The 8,769-nt window shown below is 31.1% G+C and overlaps 1 pseudogene; it reads left to right on the forward strand.

The window, feature by feature from the left end:
- Positions 1 to 4,931: 4,931 nt before the first annotated feature.
- LOC132947765 (uncharacterized) lies at positions 4,932 to 6,039 on the forward strand (annotated as a pseudogene).
- Positions 6,040 to 8,769: the final 2,730 nt, after the last annotated feature.

An 8,769-nucleotide genomic window follows, 5' to 3' on the forward strand; every position in this document is an offset into this window, starting at 1 on the left:
TAAGTATTTGATACTGCAACCAAAAAATCTAAAAATGTGAGGGTGCCTACATATTATTCACACGGGGGATAGAATTTCTTATACGATACCCATAGGTTTAGGCATTATATTATTATGAACATTGTATCAGGTTTGCTTTCCTATACACGACTATAAATACGTTTATATAATTATAATCCAGCAGTGAATTTGCTAAACATTTCGGCCCGGGAAATTATCGTGTGGCAGGCCCGCACAATATATTATAGTACGTAATAATAATTTTCCATAATAAACTATTTTGTTTTAGATTTTGAGCGGAGCTAGTGGTTTTACAATGGTGTTTATTATTTTTTTTTTTATATCCCGTATACAAAATTTCTACCAGAAGAAGTGCTTTGATTTCAACATATAGTACCTTATCTTTTAGAAAATTAGATCAAGATTGTACTTTAGAGATGTCGTTTTTCGATTTTCTCAATAGTTATTTAATACCACGGGAATAACTACTGATAAATTACGAAAAACCGCTTAAAATGGGACTTTAATTTCTAACGATTTGTGTATTACCGTAGCAGCGAATAAAAATTATAATATTATAATATTAATTCAACTTAAAGGCTATAATAAATAATAAAAATTTTAAAAATCCAGACTGATAAACCGTCTCCGCTTAGAATCTTTTTTCTTATACAATGATATTATATCATTGAATTCAAATTTAATATAATCCATTATACATTGAGTCACTTGTAACCTACTGTACAGCAGAGCAACATTCACTTACCCGCTTTTTTTAAATTTTTTTAAAATTTGTTTTATCCTGTATTCAAAATTTCTAACAGAAGGAATAATTTGATTTCAACATATAGTATCTTATCTTTTAACAAATTGGATCAAGATGGTACTTTAGAGAGGTCATTTTTCGATTATCTCAATAGTTATTTAATGCCACGGGAAAAACCACCAACAAATTACGAATGACTGCTAAACACGGGATATTAAATTCTAACACTATATTTATCACCATAGAAGCGAATAAAAAATAAAAATATTTTATTAATATTTAATATTAATTCAAAATAGAAACTATAATAAAATATAATAACAATATAATATCCAGACTGACAAACCGTCTCCGCTTATAATCGTTTTTCTTATACAATGATATTATATCATTGAATTCAATTTTAATACAATCCATTATACATGGGCCCACTTGTAACCTACTATTCAGCAGAGCGACATCCACTTACCCGCTTTTTTTTATCAGCTCTTTTATTTATAATTTAATATAATATACGTTTAACATGTGAGTACGTAAATTTTGCTTATTATTACCCAAATTACCAATTAGATTCACTTTCTTACCAGAAAAGATGTTGAAATAAAAAATCAAAGCATTTTTACTTCCTCAAAAAGTGACGACAGTTACAACATTGGCATATTAATTATTATTTTTATACTTTTAAATTGTATACATTATTATGTATATTACAATTACTATAATCTATTATTTAATGCAATAATTGGAGAGCTGTTTGGATAAATTATAAAAAAGTCAATTATAACGTATAATTATATACAACTGCATGACTGTATAAAATAGATCAGTTCAAAAAATAGTTAATGTTTGGTTTTTCTTGAGATACAGTTTACAATAAATCAGATGCTATAACTAGGTACTTTCTCTGATATCAGTAAAAGTTTAGATTAACGCAGCCTAGGTATATAAATTTGACAGTAATTATATTTTATTTTTATAACATGTAAACCAATGTAAAAGTAGTACCTACTACTACATAGTACAGTAGTACACGCTTTTCCTTCTCTGTCTAAAGAATAAAGATGTCGTATATTTAAGAAATTATTAAAAGTGAACGAGACCTTGACTATTAATGCGGCTTCGTGATATACATTTGGTTTAAGTTGGCGAATCTTTTACAGATGAATTTATGTCAACTATCCCAGGAAATAACGGTGTTTGAGAATTTAGTGACTATTTAGTAGATTGCATAATATCTAACGAGGCACTTTTTCCGCCTCATATTTGGATACGATTTCTAGTCAAAAGACTACAAATGCATACGAATACGTCTTCCACGCAAAGTTTAACGAATCATTTTCGTCAGCACATCCAAATATTTATGTGCTTATTTTTTTTTTTTTTTTTGGGTTTATTGGGCCTTTAAGACCATCCCGTCTCACAACCAAGCTTCCATCCTTCTTTATCCAATGCTAGATTTCTCCAATTGGGACAACCTCCCAACTGCTCAACGTCCTTCTTTACAACATCTTTGTATATGTGTTTATACAACTACTTATATAGGTAACTTTCAATTTGTATTATTAAAAGTAGGGAGCCTGGGGCTAAATGATACACTTTTTGTCTTTTTGTATTTTACACAAAACGTGTGCAGTAAAATAATTTTTATTTTTATTTTTCATTATATATTACATCACATATGATGATTGATATAACTATGATAACTAGAAAAAAAAAAATATATGCAAGTTAAAAACTTTAAAAAAAAAAAAAACAATTTGTAACACATTACCCCAAGACGGAACGGGACGGGGCTAAATGTTACATACCTGGGGTAAAGTGATACAAGTTATTCAATATACATTTTTATATTATGATAGACCTTAGTAAGCTTGTCCCATCATTAATATTGAATATGTCCATATTGAAGATGAATATCTAGCTAAAATGTACAATGTAAAAAATAATTTCTGACCATTATAACAATCTATAAAGTGAATTGTTAATAGGAATATTTAACTTTTAATAATACTTTATGTTATTATAAGGTGTCAAATGTATATTATGCTAGAATTATTAAAATGACATTAAATTTTAGTCATCTATAAATAGATCACATTTGTACAAAACAATTAAAAAAAAACCTTTGAATAGGCACAGGTGAATTAAATGTTGCAAACACTAAAAGAATTGATACAGAATATAATCGAGTTTTATCTAACATTATAACAGTTTACCCCGTAACAGTTGACCCCAACTGTCCATTTTTAACGATTTTTGTTATAACGCAATAGCTATTTCGTATAAAAAGATAATTCCAATGAAATATTATTCTATACAAGCTAGACAGTATAATGAAATAAAAATTACTTACCTTAAAGAAAAACTGTGACAAAAAACTTGACCAATACAAAACGTTTTTTTTTTTTTTTTTTCGACTTATTTTACATTTTCCAAAATATTTATTAAAATACGTTTGTTATTAAACCGGCTTATCAGTAACAGTATGCACATGGCCGAAGTCGAAAATCTTGCGCAGTTATTCTAGTGTTACTGATTGCGCAATATGAATAATTGTTAACGTAACACTTTGCCCCGTGTAACACTGCGCCCCATGCTCCCCTACGCAATGACAAGAAATATTAATAAATATAAGTTATAACTTTAACAGTCGTCTAAAAGGCAATCATGATATTTCAATCATTGTCTGACGTTTTATTAAAACCGATCGGTTCTACCCACAAACGTACAATAATTCCACCAAAAATGACTACACCTATATATAATAATACATCATATATATAATATAAGTACCAGAAATGCGCGCATCATTCACGAGTTCAAACACGTACCATAATGGTACTGGGTAGCCTTATTTACCTTAACCATAATACGTTCCGAGAAGTTTCAAGAGCTCAAGACGTAAAAATATATTGAACAAGTAGACCTCTAGAGCTCTTTGTTTTTTTTTTTTTTATTATTAATTGCTTTAATGTGCTTAACAATTTATGCTATTGCCTATTTTTATACACGCCCGTCCATTTTACAAGCACTTCGCGAGTATAACATATCATACTATATCGATCGAATTCTGTATTTATAATGTTGTAGTTGGTAACTATATTATTGCCATAGATAATGACAAAAAAATTCAAGTAAATTCAATTTTTTTTTATTCATTTTAGTTTAATATCATGTGGGTTCAAAGAATAATTTATTTAGGTGGGAGGGAGGCTATGCGTAACTTTTGAGAGTGCATGGCCACTCCACTACTCCAGCCTCCTTAGTTGAGCTTATGTCTATAATCATTAATCTATAATATATTCGTTGTTTATTATCATATTAATTATCTGCAAATATTAGTTAAAACGTATAACTTATTAGGTAGGTATAACATTAATTTCGTATACATACACAGCTATACATATAGATATCTGGCTATAATTGAATAAACATCTTTTTTGATTAAATGCTAAAAACGAAATAATATAATATTAAATAATGCCATAATGTTATTAATAATAATATCTTGGACCATAGTGACGAGATTTGTTTATTTATATTAATGTTTTTAAAATTAATTATTCACAATAACCGTAGGCTGATCAAACCAATACCGGGCGAACTTAGAGAAAAACGCTGATTGAGTTGGATAGAATCATCGGGGAATGTCCAGGAACTGGAGTGGCGCCCATATAATACATATACCGAGACATACTGCACCGAGGACGAAGAGAGGACTAGCGGCGGGCTGTCGGACCTGGACGGGGTCGGCCTCCTCTGTGGTGACCGGGCCACGTTCTCGTTGGGCCGCGACGAAGGCTTAGTGTTGATGTACTACAACGTAATTTGTGGCCGAACAGCTAGTGGCGGAGGAAGAGGATGCGAGCTCGACGGCGGAGATGGATAAAAAAATATGGCATGCAGTGGTGGCACTTGGAGCAGCAGCAGAAGAGGATCGGGATCAGCGAGAACGAGTTTGGAGATCAGCCGCCGCCGGAGGACCACCGAAAGCATAATGTCATGGGAATGCTGCCCACGTCCATGAAACCGACCTGCCCGTGAGCGAGGATGGTGTTCGTTCTGCTGTGGTCGGGGTGGGCAAACGGCTGAGCGAACCGGATTAGAAAGCCTGCTGCAGATGACGAGGTGCGCGTGCCAAAGTTGCAGGTGTCGGGACAGGAAGATGGTGACAACAGAGTCGAAGTTGAGGAGGAACAAACGGAGTGACGGTAAAACCGAACGGGGTAAGAAGATATGTGGCAGTGCCAAGAGACCAAATAACATAAGCAAAAGCACAAGCAAAAGCTGGCCCTTACAGATCAGTCTAACCCGTATCCAAACTCCAAATCAATTAATATTATACTACCAATTACCAAACAGACAACATGACAACATGTTATATTATAATGTAAGTTATTTACATACAGTATTTATGAACTAAAAGTGTTATATAAATAACTTATAAATAACTTATACTAATAACTTATTATATAAATCATATAACAATAATATTATGTCGTGAAATAAATTAAAATTGTTAGTAATTATCCGTAAAATTACAATTTCAGCATACATTGACCGGCGAGCTTCCAAATTATATGCTCGCCGGAATTCTTGAATCTATATCACGCTTCTCGGAACTGTCATCGCCATCAAACCATTTTACCCTTCGACCAGTTTCACCGTCACCTCCAAATGTTCCTCCTCCTCCTCATGTCACCATCACCACAAGTCCGGCACGCACGGCCCGCACCTCGATCTGCAGCCAGGGCTTTCTAGTCCGAACCGCCTGTCTGACCCCAGAATGAACACTCGGGCCGGTTTCACGGACGCAGGCAGCATTTCTGTGGTGGTGGTCCTCCGGGCAAAGGACGATTTCCAGACTAGTCCTCTGCTTGACGGGCCCTGATCCCGTCCAGGCTGTTTTCGCCGCTGCATGCCATAGTAATCGCCGTCGAGCACCAGAGCATCCTCCTCTCGCTCCGCCCAGAGTACTGCCGGTTTGGGTCGGCTGTTTGTTGTAGTACACCTCGCGCCGTCGTCGCGGCCCGACGAGAACCCCTGCGGGGTTGGCTCGATGGCCGTATTGCGTCCTGGTCCGTCAGTCCGCCGAAATATGTCCTCTCGTCGTCATTAGTGCAGTATATCTATGAGCCGGACATTCCCTGATTTTCAACCAGCGTTTTTAATCGACAGTTGGCCCGAATCGTCCGGTTGAAAAAACTTCTTAGATGTTATTTATGTTTTAGATTAATAAAAAAAAATATTTAAATAATACTATTATTTTTTTTTTACTTATAGCCAATTTTTTATGGCCATGTACACCAACACATCGTTAATAATATTATAGTTTCAAGTTTGTACAAAATACTGACCCAATAAATGTGAAGCGAGTAGGTATGTCAAATTGGTTTCAAGAAATATCGATAGGTGTTTTTATACACTCTCGTGCATTGTACAACATAAACAATAACAAGAGTGTAAATCAGGAATTGGCGAAAAACTTTCAAAAATTGTCTTAAAATACAAAATATATTTGATATTAGTAATTAGTAAATAGTAAATTAGTAATTGTCAAATACTAAGTACTAACTTGAAAAAAATCTACATAATTGAATAAAAATAAATTATAAATTGTTTAAGTATTTTCAATAAATTGATTGTTGTTTTACAAAAGCCTAATTGTTTTTATTTTTCCGAAGTCTGACCTAGTTAGACTTGTCAGACCTAGTCTGAGTTACAAGACATGTCAATGGTAATAGCGGTTGAGTGCGAAAAACGAAAATACTTTTATTTGGTATTTCCTTAGATTATTTAAAAAAAAATTATAACTAAGTAGATAGATACATAACTATAAATAGTACCTACATAAATATCTAAATATATAATTTAACACTTATTTAATAATCTAATTATTTTTTTATCCACTTTACTTATACATTTTAAGTAATTTATATACAAATTTAATGCTAATAACCTTAGCAACCAAAGCAGAAATTATTATAACTTAAGACTAATAATAATAATAATATAGTATAAAATATTATTATAATAGTATGTACAATGTAAATACAAGGATACAAGATACATAAAATACATTTTAAAAGCACACAGTATAAATTCTAAATACAATATACAATTATTATTGTATTTCAAATTGTACAAGTGAGTACAACCTATATTATATTATATATAAAAACTTAATTCAAATAATTCAAAAACTGTCCATATTCGACAATAATTATTATAGGTCCTACACGCGTATAAAAATATTATGCAAGTCTCCTCCAATCACACACGTGTTGCGTTTATTCGCTTCATCGACGCAGTTCTTATAGATAAATGTTTCATTATTATCATAGGAACTCGCGGACACGATTCACAGTTGGGATTTAAACAATAATATTAGGTATATATGGGTACACCTGCGCGATATTTATAGAAAAAAAGACTAAAAAAATTAAAAACTGACAATGTCCGTGAGCAGCTCAAAAAGAGTAAAAATATTTTCAAAATTGTATGATTTGTAGTAAATGAAAATATAAACATTCAGTACAATTTTCATATATCTACAGTTATTCGTTTTTGAATAACAACAAAATAGCAAAATTATTACATGAGAAATCGAGTGAATATCAAATGTTGTAAAAATATGAATTTCAAACGCTCATAAAAATTAAATTAGAATTTCTTGTAAACATTTTTTTTTTTTTGATAAAAGTAGATAAACTTATGGATAATCTTGTATTACATTTTCAAATCTTAGATTTAAAAAGAAAAATTTTTATGAATTCTCAACTCAAAATAGTTTGCTAATTTTAGTGATTTTCCGTATTTTGTCAAGATTTGAACTTTAAATGCTTATAAATAAAAACTGTGACTAAGAATATTTAATTTTTTTCATCTGCCTTTGAAACAATAACTTAGGAGCCTTCTATTAAATTTTCAAGATTTTTTAAGCAACAAATAATATTTTATTGATATTTATAGAAAAAAAAACTAAAAAAAATGGAAACTGAAAATAGCTAAAAAAATTCAAAATATTTGGAAAATTGTATAGTGAGTAAAAAATGCTAATATTCAGTCAAAATTTCATGTACCTACGGTCATTTGTTTTTGAGTTGCACTAAAAAACCAAAATCGATTTTCTCGAAAACAGATTTTGCGTAAAAATTCCCGTTTTTCCTTAATTTTTCTTTTGTTTTTCACGTCGCTTTTGAAAATTACTGGGACATTTTGACCCCCCAAAGTACCAACTAAATTCACTTTTCTATCAGAAAAGTTACTGTTGAAGAAAATGCAAGCACTTTTACTATCCTAAAAAGGGATGACAAACACAAAAAAAAATTTAAAAATTAAAAAAAAAAATAAATGCAAATATAAACAATCAGTGAAAATTTCATGTATATACGTTTATTTGTTTTATAGTTGCACCAAAAACCAAAATCGGTTTTCTCGATTTAGTAGTATAATGATTTTATATTATAATTATACCTCTTATAGACTAATAAAATAAAAACACTGATCAACCTTATAATATGATACCATGACGCATAAACATAAATGTTATATATTATGCACACCCGTAGTCCATCATAATAATATATTATTATTAACTTATTACATAAGCATATTATACCAATTTATTGTATTTACCATCTACCATTTAACACCTGAAACAAAATATAGTAACAGAAGTCGTGGTGGCATCTTTCTTTTAGAACGGGAGATGGTATTTTGCACGAATTTAATTACTTGTAATTTGAGCCACCAATAGGTAGGTACATTTAAGCGCTTAATTTAATTTGTGCTAAAAAAAAAAAAAGTCGCTAAATTATTAACTATAAGTATTTTACACATATTTTTTGTCAAACGTACCAATTGATCTGATGAAGCGATAACAATTCTAAAAACAGATTTGAACTTGTCGTCAAGTCAACTTGAAATCAACTTTCCCACATTTTTTATATTACCTATCCTCCAAATTCCGAAAAACGTTATATTAAAATAATAATAATGTA

This window comes from Metopolophium dirhodum, chromosome 6 (genome assembly GCF_019925205.1).
Source record: "Metopolophium dirhodum isolate CAU chromosome 6, ASM1992520v1, whole genome shotgun sequence".
Classification (NCBI taxonomy): domain Eukaryota; kingdom Metazoa; phylum Arthropoda; class Insecta; order Hemiptera; family Aphididae; genus Metopolophium; species Metopolophium dirhodum.